Raw genomic sequence first — 27,840 nt, 5'->3', positions numbered from 1 at the left:
CTGTCTCCACCGTACCCCTTGACTACAGGGAAGTGTTTGGGTTCCCATTTCATCCAACCTCATTACAATGGCTGTTAAACTGAAATAAAAAAACCCCAAAGAAACAAATGTCAGTCCCTGCCAAGGACTTCTAGTTCTGCATTATCATTTATGCTGATACTTGCGGATCTGAAAACAAGCTCACAACATAGCTTCCTAGTTTGCAGATATGTAGATGACCAGAAAATATGGTATGAGAATGCTGTCCCTGGCTTGTTGTGGTAGAGGATGGGTGCATCTGCCCAGGACTTGTCATTTAGGATGGGTTCCGGGCATTGGAATTGCAGCAGATTTTCAGATAGCTAGTCAAGGTGCCTAGAGGAATCTTGGTGATGTAAGGACGTGGGCATCTGGGCAGGTGGGATGGAACTGAGGCTTGAGGGGAAAATTCTGGAGTCACTGAAGCAAGCTGTGAAGCAGGGGCAGGTGAAAGTGCTTGGATTGCATGTCGCGGGGCCTTAAGCATCAGCTGGGGCAACTGGGGCCTTTAGGAACATACCTTTTGTATGAAGTAATTTGTGTGTAGTGTGGGTCCCTCTGGTTTCAGCTCTGTTCTTGCCATTATCTTTGCTTGTCGTTCCTGGGTTCTCTTTTCTCCTAGAGCCTGGGTGGGAGGAAGAGTGAACATCAGCTGCCTTATCTGCTACTGACCAAATGAGCAGGTCTTTCCATAGCCCTGCTGGATGTGGAGTAAACCACATGAGATGGGCAAGTGTGAAAGGGCTGCATGCGCTGTGCAGTGTATGGCAGGTCTGTAGTTGTGGCTGTGGGTGCCAAGTGATTTTTGTTTATCTAAAGTGAAGTGGGGAGCGGCTGAGGTTGCAGTTTCTGCAGCAGTGTTAGTCTGTTTGCACAGTAAGATGTGTGCTGCATGCTGCATGTGCTGGGCAAACTGAATTCTGTAGCAGCAGTGGGGGTGCAGAGCTTGAAGGCTCAATTCTGTTGTTGCTGTTAGGGTTTAACATTGTGTCTTGTGATGCTACATTGGGTCCATGCTTTGCATTTCATTAGAGGCTTTGCAACAAACCTCTGTCAGAGAAGGCAGGAGTTTGAGCACCTTTAAGATATACTATTGCCTCTCTATTTTAAGTTCATATTGTAATGATTTTTTTTGTACCACAACAGCATTTAAGATTATTTGTATTAAAGTGAGAGATACTGGGATGAAAACTGTTCTATGGGGAAAACAATATTCAAAATGAGCTTTTTGAGACAGCCATCTGTTGGGACATGAGAGAAGGATGTAGAAGAGAAGTGGGCCTTGGTGTGTGGTCAAGTACTGTGGAATTGCCTTGGTCTCTTCAGAGATTTCAACCAGTTGCAAGTTCCCCTGGGGGCTTCTGTTGACATGGCATTTCCTTGTTGAGAAGAGGCCTAAGCTTGTCAGAAAGTCAGAGGATTCATGGAAGAGAGGCATACCATAGAATCATAGAATAGTTAGGGTTGGAAAGGACCTTGAGATCATCTAGTTCCAACCCCCCTGCCATGGGCAGGGACACCCCACACTATGCTTGGAGAGAGAGTGTTGCTTCCTTTCCTTTTATTTTTGGCAGTGTTCAAGCCCAGGTTGGACAGAGCCTTGAGTGACACGGTTAGTGGGAGGTGTCCCTGCCCATGGCAGGGGGGTTGGAACTAGGTGATCTTAAGGTCCTTTCCAACCCGAACTATTCTATGGTTCTATGAAATCTTTCCCCATTTCTGAACAGTTTCTCCTGCAAGAAGCTGGAGCAGGAGGGGCTGGGTGGACACAGTGCCTGGAGCGGGCTGTGCCTGCATTGCCCTATATTAGGTGAGTGTTGAGGTGGAGATCCTCATGTGAATGAGGTGTGCGCTTTCCAGGTGATGGCCAAGAACTGGACTGTGGGAGGGAGAGTTCTAAAGCATGGCTCTTCAGCACACTCTTATTCGGTGGGTGATTTACTGAAAGCCCATTCAGCTTGGGTGGGGTGTCAGTAAAATCTGGAAGGCTGCCTTGGTGCGTCCATGGAGTTCCCTTGTGTGAAAAGGCTGTGTCTAAGCTTGAGGGAGAATAATAGTGAAGAGTTATAGTGTTGTCCTGCAATCGTATGTTTTGAGTGCAACACAAGGTTAGGTGGTGTTTTGCAGTTGTGCTGGTCTCCCTTTCTCTTCTGCCATTTGCAGAAATGATTTTCTCATTTCTTTCTTTAGCACTGGTGGTTTTGACCATGGTGCTGCTGAAATGCAAGTATGTTCTTTTAGTCACCCCAGAAATGTGACTCAAACTGTCTTGCTATTTGGGTGTAACCACTGCATACCAGAGGGGAGAGATGCCTACCTTCTTCTGCTGTTTCTTCTGTGCATTGAAATCTTTTCCTTTGAGGAAGGTTACATTAAGTAAAGTTCTCCCTACCACCTCTAAAACTGTGTGATCTTCTTGCTGCATGGCTGGGGAGAATCAACACTTTTCCCCTCAGTTTCTCACACTGAAGTGTTCTGTGGATTATTTATTTATTTATTTTTTACCTTTCTAATCTCTTGATGAATGTGTGGTGTGAATGGCATGATGCAGCACCATTCCATCTTGAAGGAGACTCATGAGGAGACAGCACCATGCAGAGGCTGTTCAGAGGAAGACTAGTCTTGGAGGAAAAGTTTTATTGGAAGGGGGTCTGCTAGAGCAAGAGAAAGTGAAGACTGGTGCTTCCATTAAGAATAGGTTTTGACTACTGCCTTAATTGTCACATACTTGAAAAAGCTCCTGCTAAGCTTTGAACTGTAAAGTGAAGCTGAATGTATTGAGCCTGAACTGCACATAGAGCAGGTGTGACCTGGTGTCCCTTTGAGACGTGAAGGACGGCTGTGGAACAGACCTAGGAAAAGATGGTGCTGGAGATCCAAGGTTGTTGTCCAGGCACTGCCTGAGCATTTCAGATGTCTGCTTGTCTTTGTAGCTTGCCCGCTGGGTGAGGAAACATGAAGGGAATCCATATGCATCCCTTGGACTTGAACAGGAGGTTGCTGGTGCAGGGATGTTACTGCTTTGGGTGTGCTGGGATGCCCTTGCAGTACGTGGACTTTTACACCAGCCGGGGTGTGGACATACCCCAGGGTGATGGAAACTGATTGGAGTGAGGCTGTGAATTCACAGCAGCTAAGTGGATCCTGCCAGTTTGCTCATGCCCTGGGCTATGTGCTGCTCTCCCTGTGTCAGCTCCCATCTTCTACTGATCTGTCAGTTTCCTGTAGGTTAATGAGTTGCAGTGGTTTGCAGAGGGGTCTGTGAGCATGTAGTGATAATGGCACAGAGATGTGACTACAATAGACCACTGGACCATCAGTGAGGACTGCATGTCACTCAAACATTCTACATGTTTGCACCCGTACATGGTATTGGGTCTGTCTCCCAGCTGAGTGCTGAGGGGGTTGTGACCTGTGTGAAGTTCATTGCTGGCTCTTTTCTGTGAGGGTTTGCTACAAATGTGCTCAGAGGGGAGAGGCTTTGCCTTTTGGTATGAAGGATGTGTGCCTACACTGGGAATGGGCACTTTTCTTGGCCAGCGAGAGCATGTTCTGGCCTGGCTTGAGAGATGGCAACTACATGTTATATTGGCAGAGAAAGGTGGACAACTTGCTAGAGTAGTACTTATGATCAGGTGATGCTACATAATTAAAAATGCTGATTAATTCAGGGAGGGAGAGACGCCAATTTAAATGTATCTTAACTTCCTGATCTCTTGATACGCTAACATTTAGGAGAGAATAACTCAGGATAACTGCTGGTACGTTCATTGGGAGCTGACTAGCTTTTCAGTACATTTGGAACTAGGCAAATGTCTAATTACTCAGATGACTAGGTACATTTCAGAAGTGCTTATTTGGAGGCTTTGTTTTGACTTTGAATAGCATGGAGTGGCTAAATTTTACCACTGAAGGCAATTGAATACAAATGGGCACACAGGGTAGGCTTTGAAACAATTGCTAAGCCAATATTGAACATTTGACATGCATGAGGAAAAGCATCTGCAACTGAGCAATGGAGATGAAATGCTTGGGGTAAAGTGCAGTGGCTAAAACCAACCCTTTGATTCTTAGAGAGCCTATTTCTCCTGCTTCGTCTTGGTAGAAGAGATCAAGATCAAAATAACATTACTTCGGGCAAGATCAATTGATCCCTTAGTGCTCCACATGCAAACCCTATCACAGTGATTACTAAGTTTGTCACGTTGTATGATACTGCTGTATATAACTTGGACTCTTGTATTCAGTGGAAATAATGTTCTGTCTAGAGGCTGAGTGGTTTGTTGGAGTCAAACTTCTAGTTAGAATTATTTTGAATCATCTTTTAGCTGATGTAAGGTGAAGCTTGTGTATGTCAAGAGCAGTTCTGAAAAAGTCTTAAAATCTCAAAGCTGCTTAGTGAAAGGTCTCTGAATGGGATTGTGCATGGTTTTCATCTGGACGCTCTGCACATGCCCAGTGCAGAAGGGCATTAGGAGTGGAAGGAAAGGGCTGCTCTTTTGAAGGGCCTCTTTCCTTCCCTTCCATCAAGTGAAGGTGCCCAAGGGACCTTCCCCTTGTTCCGTGGCAGGTCTGGCCCGTGCTCTTGCAGCCCTATGTGGCAGAAGGCAACCCTGCAGCTGCTTATCCAGGAAATAAAAGCTCTGTCGAATGAACTGTTGATACTCCACCTTTCATCATCTCTTAGCAGGCAGATGATATCTGTGGCAAGTGTCTGGCTATATCAAATTAGCTATGAAATGATTTGCATAATAGATTAATCAACCAGCAACAAAACATCCCCCTTCTCTGCCAAGAAAAGCAAAGCAACAACTCAGCTGTTACAAGAGGCCATTATGTTTCTTGCAACCCTTAATCTTTCTTTTTTGCAGGAGCAGCTCATGCTTTGGCCTCGCGCAGGAAGCTGGCCCCGCTTGCTGCCTTCATTTGCGTCACATCTTGGTAGCTTTTTCCAATTCTTTTGGGACAAATTTTGCCACTGCTATGGTGACCTTCTAGGGAGGGTATTTCCTATGGAATTGGTGACTGGCTGCCAGACAACTCAGTATTGCCAGGTCCTCCAGTAGCTTTTGCCTTTCCATTGACTTACTAAAGAGTGAAAATCATCTGGACCCATAGTGTTCCTTCAGAACTTCTCCATTTCCCTGCACAGTTTGAGAGCAGTAGAACAAAGGGGGAGCAGGGAGCCTCTGAGAGCATGTAACTGCAAGTGGACAGGAACTGGTCACTGTATCTTATTTTTCTTGTGTTTCTACCTCCATACAAGCCAGCAATATGAATATGAACCTTTATAGTCATTGTGTGTGTCCTTCCTTGGTTGAAGAATGCCACCTCCCAAACAGGGCTGGGGGAGTTTTAGTCGGAATGGATCCTAATGTGCAGATGATAAGAAGCTTAACTGTCTAATTGAATGTGATAGCGTGAAGCTCCTCTCATAGTGAGGTTTAATTGGATTATGGTACTGTACAGTGATGTGGAGGCTTGCAGGGCATGCAGCCAGCTTCACAGAGAGTGGATTCTTGCTAATCACTCATTTGTTTAAAACAATGAATGGCCTAGAGAGCCATGATGGGCATGCTGCAGCCAGTAGCCCTGGAGGAGGGATTTCTCAAGGCTGAGGGTGGTTGATAACTACTGCACATGTAGACCCTGTCCTTGGGTCAGTGCCACTGTAGTAGAGGGTCTGCAGATCCACCTGAGTCTGGGGAAGAAGAGAAAATGAGCTTCTGTGTTTGGAAAAGTGGGTGCAATGGGCTCTCTTGTTGCATGCTGGAGTCTGGAACCCATTTCCTCCTGTAGAACCACCTTAGCCTTTCCTGAAGCGCTTTGTGTGGCTATGTCACTTATCATGAGCTGTGCCTTACTTCTGAGGTTGCCTGCTTGTTCCTTCTCATCTGGCAGCTGGGAGCCTACAGGCCAGTCTGGCTTCCAGTGCAGTTTCTTGCAGGGCAGTAAGTATTTTGATCAAGAGCTCAAATGCCAGTGTTGGACCTCCCCTGCTCCAGTGAAAAAGCAATCTAATTTTTAAAGTGTGCAGCAAAAATAAACATCAGAGCAGCTTGTAGGTTCTGCAGTTTGCTTAAGTGGAGGCTCAGAGCAGGGGTGTACAAGCTATGAAGTGTGCTACTGCTTGCCTGGCTTGGGGTGGTACATGGTGGCTGCTGCACCTTTACAGTGGTTTGGGTGCAGGTCCTGGCAGCTGCGTGCTTTATGGAAGTCCTGTCTTCCTGAACTGCTGAGTGACTGTTCTTGGGAGGTTTTGCACTGAAAATAACTGTGTGTGTTTATATTTCAATAAAGTTTGAAATCTGCATGGTGGCTCAGATCTTATTTCAGAAGAGTTGTCAAGGAAAATGGTATTTGTTCTCCTCTAAGCAGGCAGATTATCATAAAATATCAACTTCGATGTTGTGTGCAGTGTGCATAGCCTCCGTGCTGGCTTGGAGGGATAACTGTCTTATAGATGTTTGAATGTGTTGGGAAATGCCTCCAAGAATGGTGTGTGCTATTTGGGCAGGGATCAGCACCTGGACACTGGGAGGTTTTGATTAACTCGCTGTGTTTCCTGCTTTGCTGTTGTTGGGAAATGGTCATTTAGCCACTTTTTCCTCAGTGCTCTAAGATGTGTGCAACCTCCTGGGCCTTGGGGAGGTAGTTTCTTTTGTTCCACAAAGGAAAAAAAGAACAAACCTGGTGATTCAGGATGGAATTTTTTAAGTGTGTGTTACTGGGGCTGGGGAGAGCTGGAGGTTTGAAGGTGAAAGGCTGTAAAGCCAAGTTGTATGTCTGTGTGCAGGGTGCAGTGAAACATGTTTTCACTGCTCAGCAAAGTCATATGCTCTTAAAAATCTTCTGCAGAAAGCCACTGTCTCCTTCCATCAGATCCCTTTGCTGTGTTAAACTTGACTGTTCAAAAATCCTTCCCTGCTCTATTTTTCTACAAAGCCACTGCAGTGTGGGGGCTTGGAGGTGCTCCTTGCTGCTGGTAAGTAAATGTCATGTGCAGGAGGGAGATTTCTAAAGGGATCTTTACCCTTGCAGGTAGAGGGCTGCAGATGAAGTCACGGGAAAACTGTGGAGCTCCTAATGTAGTTCTGCCCTGTGTTTCGAGGGTTTCTAGTGCAGGGTTCTCATTAATGGCCAAAATGAGCTGCAGTTTGCAGATACACTTGTCTGATATGTGTTTCCCAACAGGCACTAGGCTGGATCTAGGTACAGAGCAGAGAATAAACCCCCGTTGAGAGATTCTTAGGAAGCATTATCTATATATAGTCTATATAAGTCTGTATCCCCTTTCTGCTGAGAGGGCAGTCTCTGCCTGGGGAACGTAGTTAATGCAGATGTACCTTAGCTTCTGAGAGCCAGGCACATGTCCACAAGTATCACATCTGCCGCGCCCTCTGTGAGTGATCCCTCGTGTGCCCTGGCTCCTGGCGGTCGGTTGCATGAGGGAATTCTCTGCTGAGGGCCCAGCTGCACCACCCCGTGCTGTGATCATGCTGTTGTGGCAAGCTGGTGACACACTCCTGTGGCCAGCCAGGCTCATCCTCTGTGGGAGCACGCGGCAGCATCCAGCACTGGGAACAGCTGCGAAGGCTGTGGCACATCATTTGTGTGGAGCTGCTGGTGCCGGCACCTTTGGACACGTTGGTCTGTTGGGTGCTGTCGTTGAGGCTGTGAGATCATAGCTTGGCAGTGGCTTGTCATGAAACAGCTCTTGTAGGGTTTTTATGCCAGTACAATTTGCTTTCTTGCAGCTGCTTACTGGGGTGTACTGTGAGAGGAACCTGCACATACATACTACTGCTTCTGGAATGAGAAACAGTTTGCAGTGCTCAGCCCACCTGCTTCATCCTAATGCAGGGAAATATATAGCAGGTGGCTTAGATCAGCAGTGGGAACACACAGGGAGGTGAACAAGGCTGCTCTTTCACACAGCAGTGTGGTCTCCTATTAGTTTATGTACAGGTGCAGTTTCACAATTAGGATGTGAGGCCATTCCCGGTACGGCTTCCTTTACATATGATACGTGACTTTTTCTAGCTGGTGCACCACTGGATTTTGTAGATGTCCTGCCAGCTGCTGAAGGCCAGTTTCAGAGGAACACAGCCTTCTCTCTGCTGCAGAGTTTGCTGCCCACCTAGCAGTTTTGGAATGCATCTTGAAACCAAAGAAGTGAGACTCTGGGGAGCTTTGTACCAGCTTGAAATGTAACTTTGTGAACAGCTTCTGAGGTTGTGTTGGACCTGCTGGAGGCATGGCGTCGCTTTGGATGCATTTGGCACTGGGATTGTGGGTCTAGGTGTTTGTTTTTAACAGAGGAGCTCCATTTTTTACTTTGGAGAGGCTGTTTACCTTCTCTTGTCTTTTAAGGAGTTTGTTTGGCAGCATAACTCTTAACCCTGCTGAGACTGGAACCTTGGCAAGACATACTCTGTCTTTCCTGAGACCATGAAAGTCGCAGGGCTGTTGGAGGACATTTCCTCACACACCTTTTTTACAAATATAGCAGGATCGTTTGAGGTCACTCAGTCTTGAGTTTCTTCAGGGAGAGCCTGCTCAGCTGGAGGCTGTGCCAGAGCTGGATTTGACTGCCTCTGGAGGGGCTGTTCTGAAAATGGGTGTCATTAACATGGGGTCTAATCTCAAGACAATCCTGTAAGCTTTCCAGCTCATCAAATACGCATGCAGTCTTTATTTCACCTTGTCACATGTGTCCTGATTTCACTGCTGCTTCAGCTGTGTGAACTCATGGGTTTGTAATGGGGACAGGGACATTGCCATTCTCAGCAAAGCAATTGTAGTATCCTTTTCCTGGCTGTGGGGAGCCAGCATCAGGGTGCTCTGTCTTTCACTGTTCCATCTGTGGGATGGGTAGTTGTGGGTATAAGACACAAGCATTTACCAGTCCTCTGCCTGTTACAGCCAAGCTCCAATAGCTTGCTCACTGAAGGACTCTTTCTCGGATGTGCATAGATGTGTATACACTGCCCTTACACTTCAGGTAAGGCTATAGCTAGCATTTACCAGCTCTCCAGAGGCTGATGTGTCTGATGGCTCTTTGTAACCTACCTGCTTAGGCTTCTGCTTGCCAGCACCTTCTGCCTTGTCCCAGTGCAAGCATTTTGGAGTACGCATAGTAAAGTGAACCAGGGTAGAGGTGAGAAGGTGGGTTGTTTCAGTTGGATTAGTCCTCTGCTTTGCTTTGCTGCATGATGGTCCAAATGGTTGTGAAGGCAGAGCATGGGGATGAGGACAGAGCAGGTAACCTATTTAATTCAGTGCTGCTGCTGGGAGGTCATCAAGTGGAAGCAATAAGTGGACCCGCATGCTTCCAATGTACACACCACATTTCTGATTTAGCAGAGCTTCTCTTTAAGGTGGGGAAATGACTTAATGACTGTGGGAGGAGAAGTCCAGCCCCTTGTTTAGAGGCATGTGTTCAGCTGCATGCTAGAAACCCTGGGTGGTCTGGAGCCTTGTGTGTGTTCTGCAGCTTGGGGCTGCTGTTGTGAGAGCTGGAGAGTGGGTCAAGGGGAAGAAATGAAATGATTGGAGTGGAGGTGGTCTTTCCTTCTTTTGGGCTCTAAGGGAAGGTCTCTTGTGGGAAGAAGGTTTTGGGAGCTAGGCTTTTTGCAAGAAAATTGTCAGACGGGCACTTCCTAACTTGAATAATTGACTGTGTAACCAAAGCTGCTGGAGATTGTTGGGGATGTAACTGAATCTTTCACACCGATTCTTATGCAAATTCAAACATGTGCTCCTGGTTTCTAATGGGACACCTACAAATATAACTGGCTTCATTCAGAAGTCTGTCCATGCACTGGATCTGTAATTGCCAATGACTTTATAGTAAGAGCAAAACTTGTAGTGCTGCATCTGTAACAGTTCCTCAGTGCTGCTGTTACCTGTACACATGAAGTTTAGATTAGATTGTAAAATCTGCAGATTTTACATAGGTGACTTGTGGAGGTTCTGGCACATGGTTTGGTGTGTTTGGTGCTGAAACTGTCCATTGCCATACTGATGTGATTCAGTAGCAAAATGAGCTTGAACACTCAAGTGCTGTTGTCTTTGCTGATGCATTGGGGCTCATTAAAGGTAAATTAAATGGCCTTGAGTTTGCCAGAAAATAATCTGGTGCGTGTAACACTGAGTGTAAATAATCTTAAGTTTCTGTCCAGTAAATCTACAACTGTGAGTTGATGTGCACATTTCATAAGTATTATTTTGGGCCACTGAGGGACACTGGTGTCTACAACCTCTTGGCATAGCTTCAAACTTAGCCTTGGGTTTCTTTTTTCATAAATGTGCCACGTGGTAATGGAGGAGTTGGTCAAAACCATGTGGGCTTAATTTCTTTAAAATATAAACAGCCTAGAAATGTTTATGTACAAAATATCCAGGCAATGACTGTAAGCATTTCCATGTTTCTACAAGAAATTAAGATAATTATATAATAAGCAAAGATTCATATGGCTTAACTTGTCTCCCATCTGGCATTAGTTAATTTTGTGTTTTCATCTGCATGACCTCTTGGAGTGGGGAGAGACTATGAAAATAGAAAATGTGGCTGAAAAAGACCTTCCTAGGTCATCTGCTAGCCTATGTAAAGGCTGAAGCAGCTCCACTGAGCTTCCCCTGACCACTGCTTTGGGGAGTGACTATTCCCTCTCTGCCATGGTCCATATTACTGTATAGGTATTGCAGGAGTTTTAGAGCTGTTGGTTTTAGTTGACTGATGAGTTACTTGTCCTTTGTGCAGCCCTTCCTCAGTGTTTAAATTTATGTTCAGACTAAACAGATTAACTACAGCAGGAAGAGCTTCCTTCTTAAAAGAAAGCTATTGTTAGAGCATCACTTATAAATCTCTAGTGCTTCTAATCCTGGTCTCGTCCCATGGCCCTTTCCACCCTTCCACCTGCCTGCTGCAAGGTCTGCTCTGAGTTCCTTGGGGTTGTCCTACGGCCTTCCTCCATGGTCTCTCCCTCTCAGATGGGCAGTTTTCAGTGTCAAAACGATCCTTCCAAAATGTCCTCTTTCATGAAAATATACCTGCATGTTTTCTAACTAGTAGAAAGATGATATGCTGCTTTCCTGATCAAGTTGCACCTACTGCCTTAAAATGAAGGATTTGCAAGGAAAGCTGAGAACTGTAAGAACTGGATCATATATATTTCATGTTGCGAGTGACTTGCTAGGGGCTGAATTCCCTTTTATTTGCTCTTCTACTTTCTCCCTATGCTGCACTCGAGTGTGTCAGAATTTAAGGTGCTCTGATTTCTCTTTCAGGCTGGTGGCATCTGTATCTTCTTTCTGCCAGGGTTCAGCTTTATTTTGCTTAATAGAGTTGAAGACCATTAATGTAGGCTTTGTTCTTGCTTTACAAATAGACTTTGAGTGTCTCCAGGTACTTGGATAAGCTTTGCCTGCTCATGTTCAGTCCCAGTGAGGATCTGAGACAGCTGCTTGCAGATACTGAAGGAGGTTAGAAGATTTTTTTTTTTTCCTTACAACATGTAGCCTTCAGTGGCTCACATGTAAAGCTGCTCACGGAGACAAAACTCTGGTGGTTCTTTACCCTTGGTCCATGGTGATGTGCTTGAGGATCAGCAGGCTGGCCAGTGCTCGGTTCAAGCAAGTGGGTAGAGCTTTTTCCAGGGAGAAGGGATTTCAGAGGTGGATTTCCTCAGTTCAGCCTTCAGTCAGCATGTTCCTGTTTTTCTGACGTGTGAATGGCAGGTCCTGCTGGGTGTCCTTACAAAAACGTTTATAATAAGCATTTACTGTTCATTCAGTTGTTTCCTTGTTCCAGGATCATGACCTAAATGTACATGCAGCCTGGCAGTGCTGAGCAGTGCTGTTTATATTCCTGCTGCACCTGCATTCGAGGCCAGCTTTCTAGTGCTGGGTGCTCGGCTTTTCTTGATGTCCTGCACAGATGCTGATGGTGTTGTGTTTGAAGATGCATCTGCCTCGTCTGGGTTCGGACCCTCAGGTTTGCTGTGCAGCACTGCTCTCCTGCAGATCTGAGCAGCCTGGTTCATGGTGTTCCTGCCTTTGTACAGCACTTGCATTCAGGAGGATCTCTGCATGAAAAGCCCTGTCGCACCCAGGTGTGCTTGTGTACAGGCTCTGGGCCAGAGATGGGTTGTGAGTAGGTTTAGCTCACAGTATCACAGTATCACAGTATGTTAGAGATTGGAAGGGACCTCAAAAGATCATCTAGTCCAATCCCCCTGCCAGAGCAGGAACACCTAGATAAGATTACACAGGAATGTGTCCAGGCGGGTTTTGAATGTCTCCAGAGAAGGAGACTCCACAACCTCCCTGGGCAGCCTGTTCCAGTGTTCTGTCACCCTCACTGAGAAGAAGTTTCTTCTCAAGTTTAAGTGGAACCTCTTGTGTTCCAGTTTATACCCATTACCCCTTGTCTTATCATAGTTTGCCATTGAGAAGAGCCTGGCTCCATCCTCGTGACACTCCCCCTTTATATATTTATATACACTAATAAGGTCCCCCCGCAGTCTCCTCTTCTCCAAACTATAGAGACCCAGCTCCCTCAGCCTTTCCTCATAAGGGAGATGCTCCACTCCCTTAATCATCTTTGTCGCCCTGCGCTGGACTCTCTCCAGCAGGTCCCTGTCCTTCTTGAACTGAGGGGCCCAGAACTGGACACAATATTCCAGATGTGGTCTCACCAGGGCCGAGTAGAGGGGAAGGAGGACCTCTCTCGACCTACTGACCACCCCCCTTCTAATACACCCCAGGATGCCATTGGCCTTCTTGGCCACAAGGGCACAGTGTTGACTCATGGTCATCCTGCTGTCCACTAGGACCCCCAGGTCCCTCTCCCCTACACTACTCTCTAACAGGTCGTTCCCCAACCTATACTGGAACCTGGGGTTGTTCCTGCCCAGATGCAGGACTCTACACTTTCCCTTGTTATATTTCATCAAGTTTCTCCCTGCCCAACTCTCCAGCCTGTCCAGGTCTCGCTGGATGGCAGCACAGCCTTCTGGCGTGTCAGCCACTCCTCCCAGCTTAGTGTCATCAGCAAACTTGCTGACAGTACACTCAATTCCCTCATCTAAATCATTGATGAATATATTAAATAATACTGGTCCCAATACTGACCCTTGAGGCACTCCACTAGATACAGGCCTCCAACTGGACTCCGCCCCATAGACTACAACTCTCTGGCTTCTGTCCTTCAGCCAGTTCGCAGTCCATCTCACTACCTGATCATCCAGGCCACACTTCCTCAGTTTAGCTATGAGGATGCTGTGGGAGACTGTGTCAAATGCTTTGCTGAAGTCAAGGTAGACCACATCCACCGCTCTGCCATCATCCATCGACAATGTTATTTCCTCATAAAAGGCTAGGAGGTTGGTCAAGCATGACTTCCCCTTGGTAAAGCCATGTTGACTGCCCCTCATAACCCTCTCATCCTTGACATGCCTTAAGATGGCATCAAGGATAAGGTGTTCCATCACTTTCCCAGGGATGGAGGTGAGGCTGACCGGTCTATAGTTACCCGGGTCCTCCTTCTTGCCCTTTTTGAAGACTGGAGTGACATTTGCTTTCCTCCAGTCCTCAGGCACCTCTCCCGTTTCCCAAGACTTGGTAAAGATGATGGAGAGTGGTCTAGCAATGACTTCCGCCAGTTCCCTCAGCACCCGCGGGTGCATCCCATCTGGACCCATGGATTTATGGATGTCCAGATTGCTCAACTGGTCCCTAACCCATTCCTCATGGACTAAGGCAAACCGCTCCAGTGACCTGACTTCATCTGAGGTCTCAGGAGTACAGGGTTCTTCAGGACTGCCTCTGGCAGAGTAGACAGAGACAAAGAAGGCATTCAATAACTCTGCCATCTCTGTATCTTCTGTCACCAGGGCACCCATCCCATTCACCAGTGGGCCAACCTTGCCTCTGGTGTTAGTTTTATCAGCTATGTATTTGAAAAAGCTCTTTCTGTTGTCCTTGACCCCTCTGGCCAGATTTAATTCTAAGGAGGCCTTAGCCATCCTAGCTGCCTTCCTACATCCTCTAGCAGCAGCCTTATATTCCTCCCGAGTGGCCAGCCCCTCCTTCCATGACCTATAAACTCTGCTCTTCCACTTGAGCATACCCAGCAGTTCCTTATTTAGCCACGCAGGTCTCCTGGCCCTCTTCCTTGACTTCCTACATGTCGGGATGCTCAGCTCTTGAGCTTGGAATAAGCAATCCTTGAATGCCAACCAACTATCTTGGGCCCCTTTACCTTCAAGCAGCCTTGCCCATGGGACTTCCCCTAGCAATTGCTTGAAAAGGCCAAAGTTTGCCCTGCTGAAGTCCAGGGTTGCAATTCTACTTGCTATTCCACTGGTCCTACCACACAAGATCCTGAATTCCACCATCTCGTGGTCGCTGCAACCAAGGCAGCCCTCAACCCTTACTGCTTCGACCAGACCCTCCTTGTTAGTGAGGATGAGATCCAGCAGCGCTCCTCTCCTGGTTGGCTGATCCACCATTTGCATGAGGAAGTTATCATTCATGCACTGGAGAAACCTCCTGGACTGTGGCTGGGTTGCTGAGTAGTCCTTCCAGCAAACATCAGGGAAATTAAAATCCCCCACGACGACCACGGCCTGTGACTGTGAGGCCGCTCTCAGCTGCCTGTAGAAGGCCTCGTCAACTTCCTCACCCTGATCTGGTGGCCTGTAACAGACACCCACAACAGTATCGCCCCTGCCAGCCTGCCCCTTAATTCTCACCCACAGACTCTCAACTCGCTCGTCCCCTGTTCCTGGACAGAAGTCAGTACATTGCAGCTGCTCTCGCACATAAAGAGCAACCCCACCACCCCGCCTGGCTGGCCTGTCTTTCCTGAAAAGGACATAGCCCTCCATGAGTATATTCCAGTCATGCGAGCTGTCCCACCACGTCTCTGTAATTGCCACCAGATCATAATCTCCTGACTTAACACAGGTCTCCAACTCCTCCTGCTTATTTCCCATGCTGCACGCATTGGTGTACAGGCATTTCAAGGAGGGAGCTGAGCTCACCAAATTCACCCTAGGATTATAGGAGGCCTCCCGGTCTTCATCAATCCTAGAGTGCTGCCCCACTGGGGCAAGCCCAGTTACAACCCCATCCCCCTTCGAATCTAGTTTAAAGCTCTCCAAATGAGCCCTGCTAATTCATGCCCCAGCTCAACCTCACCAGTATCCCAGCCGTGTGCTGCCTTCACTTTCTTGAGGTATTTACTTCCCTGCTGACTTCTCTCAGCGTTGCCACAGGCCACTGTTGTGGTTTCGAGCTGTGAAAGCACTGCGTAGTGCTTGGCTTCTCAGCTGACTTGAGTCAGTGCACACTTCCCTGCAGAATAGTTCACTGCAAAACTATGTGGTGAATATTGGTAAATTCACCCAGTTTTTCACAAGGCTTCTGGGGAGGTGGGGAAAAGGTGCTTTGTATATTGTGTACTTTTTGAGTGCTGTGTAACTGACTGTGCTAGTAAAGCAAATAACAGCATAGGAACCCTGCTTTGCTTAGCTTTGACTATCAGTGTGCTGGATACTTGCATGTGTTTGTGTAAGGCTGCCACCATGGTGAGCTCTCAAATGTAGCTCTTGGTTTAGGACAACCAAAAGATGATTTCACTCTTCTTTTCTTTACTTCCACTAGGGTTTTGTATTTCTCCCTGGTGGTGGTCAGATTTGCTGATGGTTCATATTTTAGCTGGGAAGAATGCCCCTTGTTGGGATTCTGGTATGTATGTATACAATCAAAAATGTTGAGTGGGCTGAGAATAGCTTCCAGCAAAGCTGTATCAGTTTCTTGGAGCTCTTTTGTTCAGTAAAAATTCCTTTATTTTCTCTCCTCCTTCCCATCCTCCTGACAGCCCACCTCTTTTCTATAAGGACATGGTGAGGTATAATTCACAATGGTGTGACTGAAGTGAAATATGCACAGCTGCAAATGCATTTTTAAATGATACTTCATTGTTAAGGCATCTCTCTGAACAGGTTTGCAGTTTCAATAGCCATGAGAATGTGTTAACAAAGAGGTTTTTGTTGAAAACATTTGACTTCCATTTTTATCAAGCTCTGAGAATGTTTTGACCCCTCACTACTTTTGAGTGCAGATAGGAAAGATGTGGAGCAGGGTAGATTCATGGTGAGGAAATACATAAATGTCCCTCGGAAAAGGAGTTTTCCTTTGCTCTCCCTGCATGGTACTGCAGAAATCATGAGACAGCTAGAGTACAATAAAGTACCCATTAGACTAAAGTTTTATTGATTTGCATAATCAATAAAATATCAAGTTTGAAGCATCCAGTCTTGCATGCTGCACCTCTCCTCTACCTTCCCACTGAATGGAGAAATTTCGCAACTCTTTCCTCTTTGGATCCATCAGACTCAGTGCTTTTGTGATCTCTTGCTTTTATGGTGCATAACAAAGCCCAGCAGCTGGAAGCTGCAGACATGTAGTGTTCTGACGCAGTAACTATGGCCCAGTGCTGCCAGGATTTGGTATGGGGCTGACTGAATCACAGACATATGAAGAGCCAACACCTGTTTATAGGTAAGTTGAAGTAGATTTATTAACTTCCAGGGCATCACAGAAGGCTTGTACCAGTTTAAAGACAGAATTTGGTGTAGCTTAGGGTGGAGAATTCAACAGTTCATGTTGCCTCCCACAGTTCCTGTCTCTTGAACAGTGAGTTCAGGCTCCTTTTCTAGCTTTTATTTCTCTGTTTTCTGTCCTCTGTCAGCAGACTGCTGCTGCTTCTGCTGACAGTCTCTTGGGCTATCTTGGTTCCAAAATTATCACCAGATCTTCCAAGCTATTGCACGAGTAACACTAGGCTTTTCTCCTGTGAGTGAATTGACACTCTCCACCAGCTCTCCAAGAAGACCTGCTCTGAGTAGAAGCTAATCTGTGTTTGAGATGGTACACCTGCAAACAGAAGACCCTGCTGAGTATCAGTCATGGGGGGCCATCTGTCTTTCTGGAGTGTTCTTGCTGATTCAGATGTGAAAACAGAGAAATGGCTTAGTAGTTTGTAGTTTCATGAGCATTTATATGTGATCACAATTCTCATATGTGACATGAAAATCTCTTAGTGAAACAGTTGCAGCCTGCACTCTCCTTGGCTCTAGTGTTTCCCTTCAGCCAGTTTCAAGGTGCTTGCTGTAAGCTGATGAGCTGACCTTTGCTTCACAGTGAAGCAGAGGAAATGAAGGCTCAAAATAAACACCTGGAGAGTGGTAGCAAATCTACACTGGCTCTCTGGAGAGCTCGAGCTCACCAGGCTTGTGGGAGCCTCAAGAACACTTTTCTCATTCTCGCTATAGGGAAATATGATTTCTTCAGAGGCATGGATTTGACTGGCTTAGTACTGACTATCATACTAAACCATGGCCTGGGAGACTTCTTGCAAACTGCATGCAGAATCTTGAAATGGTAGGCATTATTCTACTGTTTGTAAGATGTGAAAAGGTAGGGATGGCCCCTCTCATCATGGCTACAGTGTAAGTGCTCAGGCTCCAAAGGAAAATAGCATAAGTGATGGTGGATTTGTATTGCCCTGTAACAGATGGGCAGAGAGAAAAGGGTATGATGTAGTGAATTTCTTGCCTCATTCTTTTAAATCTCAGCTGAATCTGCTAGATGTGGAACATTTAACAGCTTTAGATAATGTGTTTTTTAGCAGATCATTTGCATGTTAGTGTATTTGAGGCTACAATATAAACATATAATGTACATAAACACATTTCACATATAACTAGCCCCAGTGCAAAGTTTAATGGAGTTGGTATTAGTTGTAGTCATGCGATGAAAATCAGAGGTTGAATATGGTCCTCTGAGTGAGGAGGCATAAAATTAAGGACAAATTCCATCCTGAGGGTTGAAAAATCATTGTGGTACCTGTCTCTGTCTCATCCCCACTGATGATCATTTCTGTTACAGAAACAGTTGAAGCTCTTTGATAATCTGAGTACATGGACCTGGTTTCGGGATGTTCTTTGTCTCATCCATAAACAAGAGCACCAACCACAGAATGATGCTGATGCCTATTCCTTGCTCTTAGGATCACTGTCATGTTAGTGTTAGCTGATGGTATCAGGCAATGGTATTAGAAGAGAATGTTTTCAGGGAGCCAAGTCTAGTCTGGAAGTAGAGTTTGGTCTTTATGAGTGATCTAATAGCATGGTCCTATTTACAAATGAAGTAACTGTCTAAATGCCTGATAGGCTTCTTGGTATTCCCTCCCAGCAGTGAACCTTAGTGCGCTGCTGAGGAAGAGCCGACTCATATCCAGTCTCTGCTTGTTCATGCCTCATTTACCTCCATCTGCTTATTTTGTAGAGCACCTGCAGTTTATCTTGATAAATCTGGGTGCAGTGGGAACTCATAGGCCTGATTAAAGGTTTTGGGGACTGAATGGATTATGATTGCTATAAATCACTTTTTGGTTTATTGCTTATAAAATTAAAGCATTAAAAATCTTATGGAGGGAATCTGGAACAAGTTCTGAGTGGTGAAGACCACCATCTTGTGTTTTGCTAGTTTACACAGGTCACTGTGATATATTAATAAATATTCTTGGCAAATTGAACTAACAAATTCAGGAATTTGTTTTGCTTTGCTGCTTCCTTATATGCTTTCAGGAATGAAATATGTTAAAGATGTTAAAGAAATGTATTATTCAAATAATATTGAATCTCTGCTTTCCAGCTCAACTTTTGACAGCTGTTGAAGGAGTTTAGAGTATTAAGGAAAGCAGATGTTCCTCCAGAGCAGATCACTGTGTTCTGCCTTCCACTGCAAGTGTTCAGCACTGGTGGTTCTTCTGAGCTCCTTTAGTAAAAAATGTGGTTCCTTTTATCCCAATAAACTTAAAGATGATGGAAGCTTTCAGAAAAGAGGGTAAGCAAAGTCCGAGTTGCCAGGTTTTCTCCATTTTCCATGAGAAATGCAGTGAAATCTTAGTTACAAGGGTTTTTACAGAAAAGAAAACAAATAGAAAAACTTGTGGTGAGTTATTTCCAAACAAGTGTTCTCTTTTCAAGTAGCAGCTCTTTAAACTAGAGCATACAGAGTATATTTAGATGTGAAGAGAGAGACTGTGGGGTAGGATGCATTTTTAAAGTGTTACTGAGAGACATTTTGAGATCACCTGGAGATTGGGGGTTTCTCTAAGGGAAGCTGCTCTTACTGAGAGGGGATCAGCAGTGTTATGCAGCCTTGTTACAAAGTCTGGAAATGCATCTCCTGGCCATTCCCCAGGCCCTGAGGACAGCCTGGTGGTGCAGGTTCCTTCCTGTTCAGGCATCTCCTCAGAGTGGGGGTAGATGTTTCATGCAGTCCTTGTCAATGCAAAATCTGCTGCTGCTTCACTGTAAAGTAACCTCCACAAGTCAGCCTTGAAGATAAGTGATCCTGGTTTCTGTTCATTAGTGCACTCCTGATGGATTCTGTCGTTTTCAAGGCCTTTGATGGGTAGCTTGTGTTAGGCTTGACAGCAGGCACTGCATTCTCTGTAAGCCTTTTCAGTCCAGTTTGGCTGGGTTTGGAGGCTGAAATACTGCTTCTGGCTAGTGCTGAAGTTCTATCCCTTGCAGTAATGGTGGTAGTTTCACTGCAGTCGTCTCATGCTTGCATCAACCTGGGTAATGTGATTAACTAGTTGGCTTTTAGAATCTCACTAGTTCCTTATTCGTATTCTTTGATGATTTCTTTCTTGGCTTCTCTGTGCTCTTAAGAGCAGCAGACAGCATGTAAATAAGCAAGCTCTGCCTAGAATGTTTGATAGGAGAAATGCAAGGATTAGGTGTTGGAGCACAATGGAGCTTTAGCCAAAGACATCAAGAGGCATTTCTTTACTTGCAGGGAGTGCTGAGTGTATTTGCATTTTCAGGCCTTTAGTACTACTGTTAGTACTGCAAAGTTCCTCCCAGTTTGCCCCTTCGTTTTTTGGGAGATGCATCTGCAAGGGATAGTATGTTCCAGCTGGTTTACCCTCGATGTTTTCTTCCAGTTTGAGGGGTGTTAAGCCAGTGTTTCCAACATGTTTAATGCTGAATAGAGTTCCCCCGATGTAGTGGCAGGATCTGAAGTTCTTTGTGAATTATATTTAGCACTGATGGAGGCTGCTTTGTCAGCTATGTGTTGTTGCCTTGTAAAAACTGGCACCATTCAAATCTAAATAAATGCTTCTGGGAAAGAAGAACCTTCCTTTTATAACTGTTTTAATGTGCTTGATTTGGAAACATCCTTTGAGCTGTGGCCAGAGCAAATCGTTTGTCATTGTTGCAGTTCTCTGTTGGAAGTACCTGTGCAGAGATGAGCTGGTGCTGTGGGGCTGAGAGAAGCTCAGTGCTGTGTGCCAAACAGCTGAGGTGCTGCAAGCATTACGTGGGGTGTGTGGTACAGCTGCAGAAATTGCTCTTAATGGAGCTGGTGGTTCTCCTAACCTCTCTTCTGACTTACTGTTGAATACCTACTTCCCTGTAGTTCAGATTGCTAGTGTTGTATTTTTGGATCCTCTGTGTGCTGGAAACGTACTTTGGGGTGCTAAATAATTCTGAGTTTGAGGCATGATGAGAATTGTGAAAAAAAACCCCAATGTTCCTAACTTATGTAACGAATTCTGATATTTCTTTTACTGTCATCCCGTTCACCTCTGCAGTCATTGGAAGAGGGAGCTGGCATTGAACATGGGGCAATTAAACGAAGAGCATAGACCATTGTCTCTGTGAGGTTTTGGGGTGCATATGCCAATCTGGAAGGAGGCCAGAATGGCAGGATTTGACCAACTTGCAGCAGTGAGAACGGCATTGGGATCTGTGAAGTGTTCTTCTAGTCTGAAAAGCAAGCCTGCCAGCAAGATGCTTTGCGTATTTGATTGCTGTGCTGGCTAATATCGAATGTATCATCAAAGTTCACAAATGCTTTTTGCTGCTGCTGACTGCTCTGCCTTTACTCTTACTGGACATGCTGAGTTCTCAGTAAAAAAGCAAGCAGCCATTTGGGGGTCTAAAGTATGCTTGTATGGTTCTCCCATCTTGTTTATTTTGGGCCATATTGTAAACTTCACCAACAAAACCCTGTTCAATTGGCACTCAGTGCAACTGGTTTAAATCAAGGTTACAGAATGGCAGTTTGTTGGGAATGCAGGGACACCTGCCCTGGCTTTGCTGCCTTGAGTCTAAATGTTACCGCTCCCAACCTGCTGCTGCTGCTGGTGTTTAGAGATGCTGTGCCTCAGGGTTGAAGCATGAATGCGATGGAGGAGAGAACTGGAGAGAGTGAGGGTTACTGTCCAGGCTAGGCACAAGTTAGAGAAAATATGTGCCTTGACACATTTCCTTTAATCCTTTCACCTCACTGACTGATGCCTGTAGCAGAGCTAGCTACCACTGCAAGGATTTCCTCAGGTGTGTGCTGGAAGCCTGAATGCTGTCTTTGTTCTTGTAGGTGGCTGCAACACTGTCAGCTTGGAAGGGGGATACTGGTACAAATGAAGGCAGAAATGTGCTGCTCCATGCTCTGCAGCAAGCTGCAGACAAATCAGGAACCCTCTAGTTCTGGTCCTTCTCATCTGCTGGCTACTTTGTTTAGCTTCCGCTAGTCCCTGAGGATTCAGTGGCAGATGGGAATGGCTCCTCGAAGGCAGGGAGAGCATTCCTGTAGCATGCCTCGAATAGCTGATCCTGGTGTGTGACAAGTGCTGCTGTCTGGGGCAGCGGGCCAGCAAGGAGAGGACAGGTTGCATAAGGGAGGGGAGGACTGCTGAATTTGTTCCAGCTGTAAAGGTCTCTCCTCTTCATCCCCTACCCCTCTGATTTGTTTTTGCATTCCTCCTTCCAGAGTCTCCTTTTTGTTTCATTTGTGTATATGCTTCTTTGCCAATCTGAAAGGCATTTGGTGGGAGCTGCTCTCCATGCTGGCTGTCTCATATAAGTTTAGTGAGTTGTGCCTTTATTGTGTTGCTGGCTAGTTGAGAAATGAAGCTGTAGCTACAAAAATGACTTGACCAGCCCACATCTTAAAGGTTTCCCCACTCTGACATGTGCTACTTTGGCTGCTCTCATTAGGTGCTCAAATAGGAGACTGGCATTTCAGTGCTTTGTGGCTCTCTGCGTGAGGGAGGCTGTACTGCAGTGCAATGGTATTCCGTGCCAGCTTGTTAGACCCATAGTTACCACTGGACTTTGATCAGATGGATGTGACCATGCCTGGTCTGTCTCCATCATTGGTTGTGGTGCCTCTGGTTAACTCCAGCTACTACCAAATTAATACAATAAATATCAGATGTGTTTGTGTCATCTGTAATGTAGAAATTGTAATGCTGATAGTCTGTCAAAGGAGCCTTAACCATGTATTGGCTTTTTGTTATTTGCTGACTTTAGTCTTTAAAGCTAATAAACCACCTTTATAATGCCTCAGAATGGTAAAAACGTTCATCAAACCTAATCCACCAGTACCATAGGCTCTTTCATTGATGCTCACTTTGGTAGCAGGATGCTGTGCAGTCCTGGTGTTCTTGGTGCTGGCTTTGAAAGGGACAAGCCAAGAGAGGCATATTTAACTAGACCTGTTCCTATGCTTGACTTTTCAGGCAGCATGGTATGAAAACATAGGTGATTTTGCCCAACTCCTTTGTACTACATTGCCTGAGAAACAGAACTAATCTGTTTCATGGTTTGTTGGGTTTTGTTGATTTTTTTTTTTTTTTTTTAGTGAGAAGCTTAAATGTATAGCAATGTGTGCAAGAATTGAGATCCTGACTGAGGCCAGTGGACCTTTGAAGAGAGCTGCTTCTGTTTTCGCTGAAACAACCCCTTAAGGGGACAGAAAGCTGCTGTTTCTTGGTAGCACAGTTCAGAACATGTACCTGGAGGTGAGCAGTTGGTGACAGATGGGCTGATTTCCTTCCAGTGTGACTTGGAATACATCGGGTCTCGGCCAGGTAGTCAGAGCATGATGTGACACAACTGCCAGCTTGCACAGAAGTTTTGCTTGGCTATCTGAAAAGTATGTGGAGCTGTGAAGGTTTAGCTTTAACCCTTGTGGGTTTCACCAGCATTGCTGTGCCTCAGTAGTGCCCTTTCATTTCCAGACTACTGCTAGAACTGCTTCCAGACTACTGCTAGAACTGCTAGGACTACTTCCAGAACTGCTACGAAATGAGAAATGCTAATGGAATATGTAAACTCTTATGTTTTGTGAGCCAAAGTTATTTGGCTTGCAGGGATCCTGATCCTTTCCTGCCTTGGGTGAGTTCTCTAGAGCCAGCCAGCAATGCCTTGTCCCACTGAAGGAAGACATCTCTTAGCATATTCCATGTTGGACTGATGTATCTAAGCTCAGAAGGGCTTTAATCCTTGATCATATTAACTGCATGCTGTTCCTCAAATAGCAAATGTGCCCATGCAGAATTCTAGGGTCTTCTAAAAATGATGCAGGTCTGCAAAATTTTGAAATCCCCACTGCTTTTGCATGCTCAGTTTGGAGGAGGAATATTTGTAATATATTTGAAGTGAGCAGGATGGTGTTTCAGCTGTAAAAGGATAGTGTCTGGCTCTGCATGTGTGTCCTTATGAGGTCCTGGGTAGAGCCCGTTGTGTAAAATAACTTGCAGTCCTCTTACCTGTCTGAACAAGGCCTGCTTGCTACAGCATTTCTATGGATCTTAGTCTGTAGAATCTTAAAAGCTAATTCTCTGTATTAAACCTGGGAGGGTTATTTTGAGACCCTTGAGAACAAGAAGAATTAAAACACTTGTTCTGCAATTGTTCCCTGGCTTCCTAAAGCTTACCTGAATGGATCTGTAGCCAGAATGGCTATCTGAAGGTTGCCATTTAACTTGTTGGTAAGTGTGAAAGAAGAAGAAAGCAGAGGTTAGTACAGGACTATTATGTTTCTTTGTGAGTCAGTTTGTTTCTGGTATGACAGAAATCAGGGTGCTTCACCTTTGCCTTGTTTAGTCTCTTCCTGCCTTGGAGTTTACCTGAGGATGGGACCATTTTGAGGGAATTAGCTTATAAGCTTTGGAAAGTGAAGAAGCACTCTTCCTGCAGCTTCTATCATTGCTACCCTTGTGGAGAGGCCCTGCTCTGATGCTTCAGTGACATTAGAGGACAGCTTTTCCTCCTGAGCTAACTCTCCTAGGCTAGCACAGAGGCCTGCCTTCATCATGTAAGTGTAGCAGAGTACATCCTTGTGTTCTGTTCTTCCTGGCCATGTGTGAAGCCCGCATAAGGAACTGCTTGCACAGTTGGTTGGTTGTGTGCTGCATGCATTCATACCTTACTTAAGCAGCTGTCTCTGAAAAATGCCTCTCCTGCACAGACACCCTGTAGCTATGGGCAGAATGGCTCTGTTTTTCTGGGCAAGTGTGTATGCAGGCAGGTTTCTCCCTTCACTTCTTTAAGTGGCTCACGAATTATTTTGGGACTGACTTGGGTGTGAAGTGTCAGCTTAGAGCAAAACACTCAAAGTTGATGTTGAAAGCACTGGGCTAGGAGCCTGCTAGGTGTCCTGAAATGCTCAAGTAATTTGGGTTAGGGAAAACTGTCCAGTGACAAAACAGAAATCAGTTCCTTATAGCCATCAGCTGACTGAGGTTTACAAACCTCAGAGGAGAGTGCTCCTGGCATGAAACATTTTTGCTAGGAACAATCTCTTCACAGCTTTTAACCTGGCAAAAAGGTATCTGTGTAGTGAGGTGTAGAGTCTTCCTGTACCAGCTCTTGTCTTGCATATGGAGTCCCCTCTAGCTGTGGATGCATCTGTTATTATCTGTTATTATTCTCAACTTCTGTGGGGCTTAATTAAAACACAGTTCTTTAATTTTTAATTTTTCCTTCCTGTTGATGTGACTGTCTCTGCGTGAGCAAGGTCTCAGTGCAATTACTGTGCTCCCTGTGGAGACAGAGACATTTAATTCGGTGAGCCAGACTCTTTCTTGGAGGGGATATATTTTCCTGATCTTCCTACTCAGAGGGATGCAAGAGCACATCCAATGAGTAAAGAGTGCAACACTTCATTTGGTTGTTCTGGGCATGTTTTCTGGATCGTGGTTACCAAAATGCTATCTTCTTTGCAGATAATTGTCTCTTTCGGCAAAGAGCTTGTGATGAAGCTATTCACCACAACTTGCATTAGCAGGGCGAGTTGAAACCATTGGGTCAAGTCCAGGTTTCCTCTTTAAAACTGTTCTTGCAGCAGTGATGTAAAAAGATGAAGAGTTTTATTCTTGTAGAATGCATTAAGCTGTCTCATGATTTGTTAACCTGAGAATGGGATCAGGACAGTACCTTGTGCCTCCTCACCATAGGAAGGGGTATGTGTGACTGGAGGGGACGCAAGTTCCGCAGTAGGGGCACTGTCTGCTGCTGTGTGGGACCCAGCTGTGCCCCTATCAGGGAGATCTACTAAGAACCTTCAGAACGGGTAGAAATCGTGACTCTCAGATTTCTGTTGCCCTTATTTAACACTACTTCTGCTAACTTAGCACTTCTGCTAGCTTAAGTCCCCATGTGCAGCCATGGGTCACTGCTGAAACAAACATGCAAAGAAAGGGTTTGTGTGCACCTCCTGCATTGCAGTCCCGGGCTTTTTTTAGACTGCTTAAAATACTTCAGGCTCTTTCAGCTCCAGACTTGAGGCTTCCTCAGTTCCCCTTGTGTATGTGTGTGCTAGGTTATTTTCCCTGTGTTCATGGAGATCCTGCTTATAAGTATTAGATACTTCCAAATATAGCCATATTCTCTTTTCAGATCTTTCCAGATCCTCCTGTATCTGTCCTGTTTTTCTTCCCAATGTTTAATCTTAGCAGGTTCATGGATAGAAATATTTTGTGACACAAGGCCCCTTCCTGATCCTTGAGAATTGATGGAAGTACAGCAAAACCTAGGCAAGAGATAAATGTATGGAAGGAGGTGCTGCTGTTAATAAGAGGCAGTTATGGCAGACAAATCCTTGCTGTACCTGTGGGTGCGAGCAGTTCAGGATCCTTGTGCTGGCAGCAGGGGCACCACACTGGCTCTGAATGCAGTGACACCCTTAGAATATGCCTTTTCATGATTATTTGAGTAAGGTATGGCCCCGTTCTGCCACATATCCTGAAGGTTGCTTTTATTTGTAAGCTACAAAATTAGACTGAAGACCCAGAACAATAAGTGGACTGAGGGTAAGAGTGATTTGGTGGGGTTTAAACTCTGATTTTTATTCCTTTTCCCCACCCCCAATGGAGAATATAAACATTCATTGTTTTGTGTGTGAAGTGCCTTTTAGTACCAACAGCTGAGCAATGTGGAATAAAGAAAGCAGATGCGTCCCATGTCTTTCTTTAACTGCTTTTGTTTTTCTGATCACTGTAAAGAAGGCTTTTAATTTTTTTATTTTTTTATTTCCAAGCCGCAAGTGCTCCACAGGGCTTGATCAAAGCTCATAAATGATGAATTGAAGGAATGCCTGGCAGAGAACAAAACACCCTCCTTGTGCTCGGCTGTGTGTGCTGAGAATACCATTGTTTCTTCCCGTACCTTTTTCATCCTCAAGCTCAGGGCTGGAGAGAAAAAGCCATTGTTGCTGGCCTGTCTGCCAAGACAATGCCAGTGTGTTTTCCTACCTCTGCTCTCAGCACCTGACCAGCCAAGCAGTGTGGGTTTTGGCAAGCCAAGCACAATTGTCCTCCAGCTACAGCATTACAAAGAAAACAAATGGCATCACAGCCTCTTTTCTCTAGATCCTGGCCTGGCTGCTTCATGGCAGCAGCCACATGCGTCTGTGCTTGCTGTTTTGTTCAGGATGCAGAGAAAAGCCATCAGCCTCTCCTGCTTTCCAGGTTGAGGGGTTGCGACTTCACTTGATTTCCAGTTCACAGGGACATGTTTGCAGTTGAAGGCACTGGCCTGTGCTCTGTTGCTTCTGCAGGTGCCTGCTTCGCTCAGGAGAGGCTGCGGCTGTGGGTGAAAGCATGCTTGGCTTCCCAAACTGTCCTGCCTGCTTCTGCTGACCCTCCTCTGGCACCCAGCACCACCAGGCTGTGCTCTGTAGCACGTTTCTCTCAATGACACCATGCACAGCTGCTGGTGGTGTGACAGAGGGAACGGAGGCCCAGGCACACCCAGGTTTTCCAGCTTCCATGTAGTTTCTGTAGCATCTCTGGCTGCATATCTCCTGATGCAAAACTCTGCAACGGAGAGAGCCTTTGGATCTCTTGGTTATTTGGGGGGCTGATTGCAAGAACCAGTGCTTTGCAAGTGAGCAGGGAGAGCAGATAGCATGGGCTGGGGTGGAGGAGAGACTGGCAAGTGTAGGCTTGGAGAGTTGCTTGTATGGAGACCGTAAGAGCTGACCTACTGTTCCCTGTTCCTAGCCGTGTTGGAGAGGGCAGAGTTTGAGCAGAGCCACTGATGTTTCTGAATGAGGCAGGCAGCATTTGCTTCAACATCTGCCACTGCTCCTGTCAGGAAGAGGCTTTAGCTGTGTGTCTCCTGCAGTTTTTTGCCCAGATTGCTGCAATGCCTGAAGGCAGCCACGATCAAAGCAACATTTCAGCTTCCTTCTGTGATGGAGAGGGTGGTGGAGGTACAAGTCACCCTTGCTGTGGTAACTTGTTGGGTTCCTGGCACCAGTGTAGGGTCCTGTAGTTTAAGTGTAGGCTTCAATCAATGGCACTTGTGCTGCTGTTGCCTGGGCATATACCAAAATCTACCATTGGCTCCTCTTCCCATCTGTTGCAGACCCCTTCATGAACAGCCCTGATGTTACACTTTATCTGGGAGAAAGCTCTGCAGTGGATTTCCAAGAAGCCAT

The 27,840-nt window shown here is 45.7% G+C and overlaps 1 protein-coding gene across 8 annotated transcripts in view; it reads left to right on the top strand.

Annotated features, from left to right (window-relative positions):
• The window catches only part of PACS2 (phosphofurin acidic cluster sorting protein 2), an 83,507-nt gene that overhangs the window by 1,520 nt on the left and 54,147 nt on the right, over positions 1 to 27,840 (top strand). The window contains exon 1 of one of the 8 annotated variants that reach the window (XM_080623801.1): positions 15,702 to 15,774. The exons of the other annotated variants lie outside the window; for them this stretch is intronic. The gene's annotated coding sequence lies outside the window, so the exon portion shown is untranslated. Of the gene's footprint in view, positions 1 to 15,701; positions 15,775 to 27,840 lie in introns of those variants that run through there. 8 annotated transcript variants of the gene reach the window in all.

Source organism: Psittacula echo (assembly GCF_963264785.1).
Source record: "Psittacula echo genome assembly, chromosome: 7".
In the NCBI taxonomy this organism is placed as follows: domain Eukaryota; kingdom Metazoa; phylum Chordata; class Aves; order Psittaciformes; family Psittacidae; genus Psittacula; species Psittacula echo.
The sequence above is the reverse complement of the archived record's forward strand: the minus strand, read 5'-3'. Positions and strand labels throughout refer to the sequence as shown.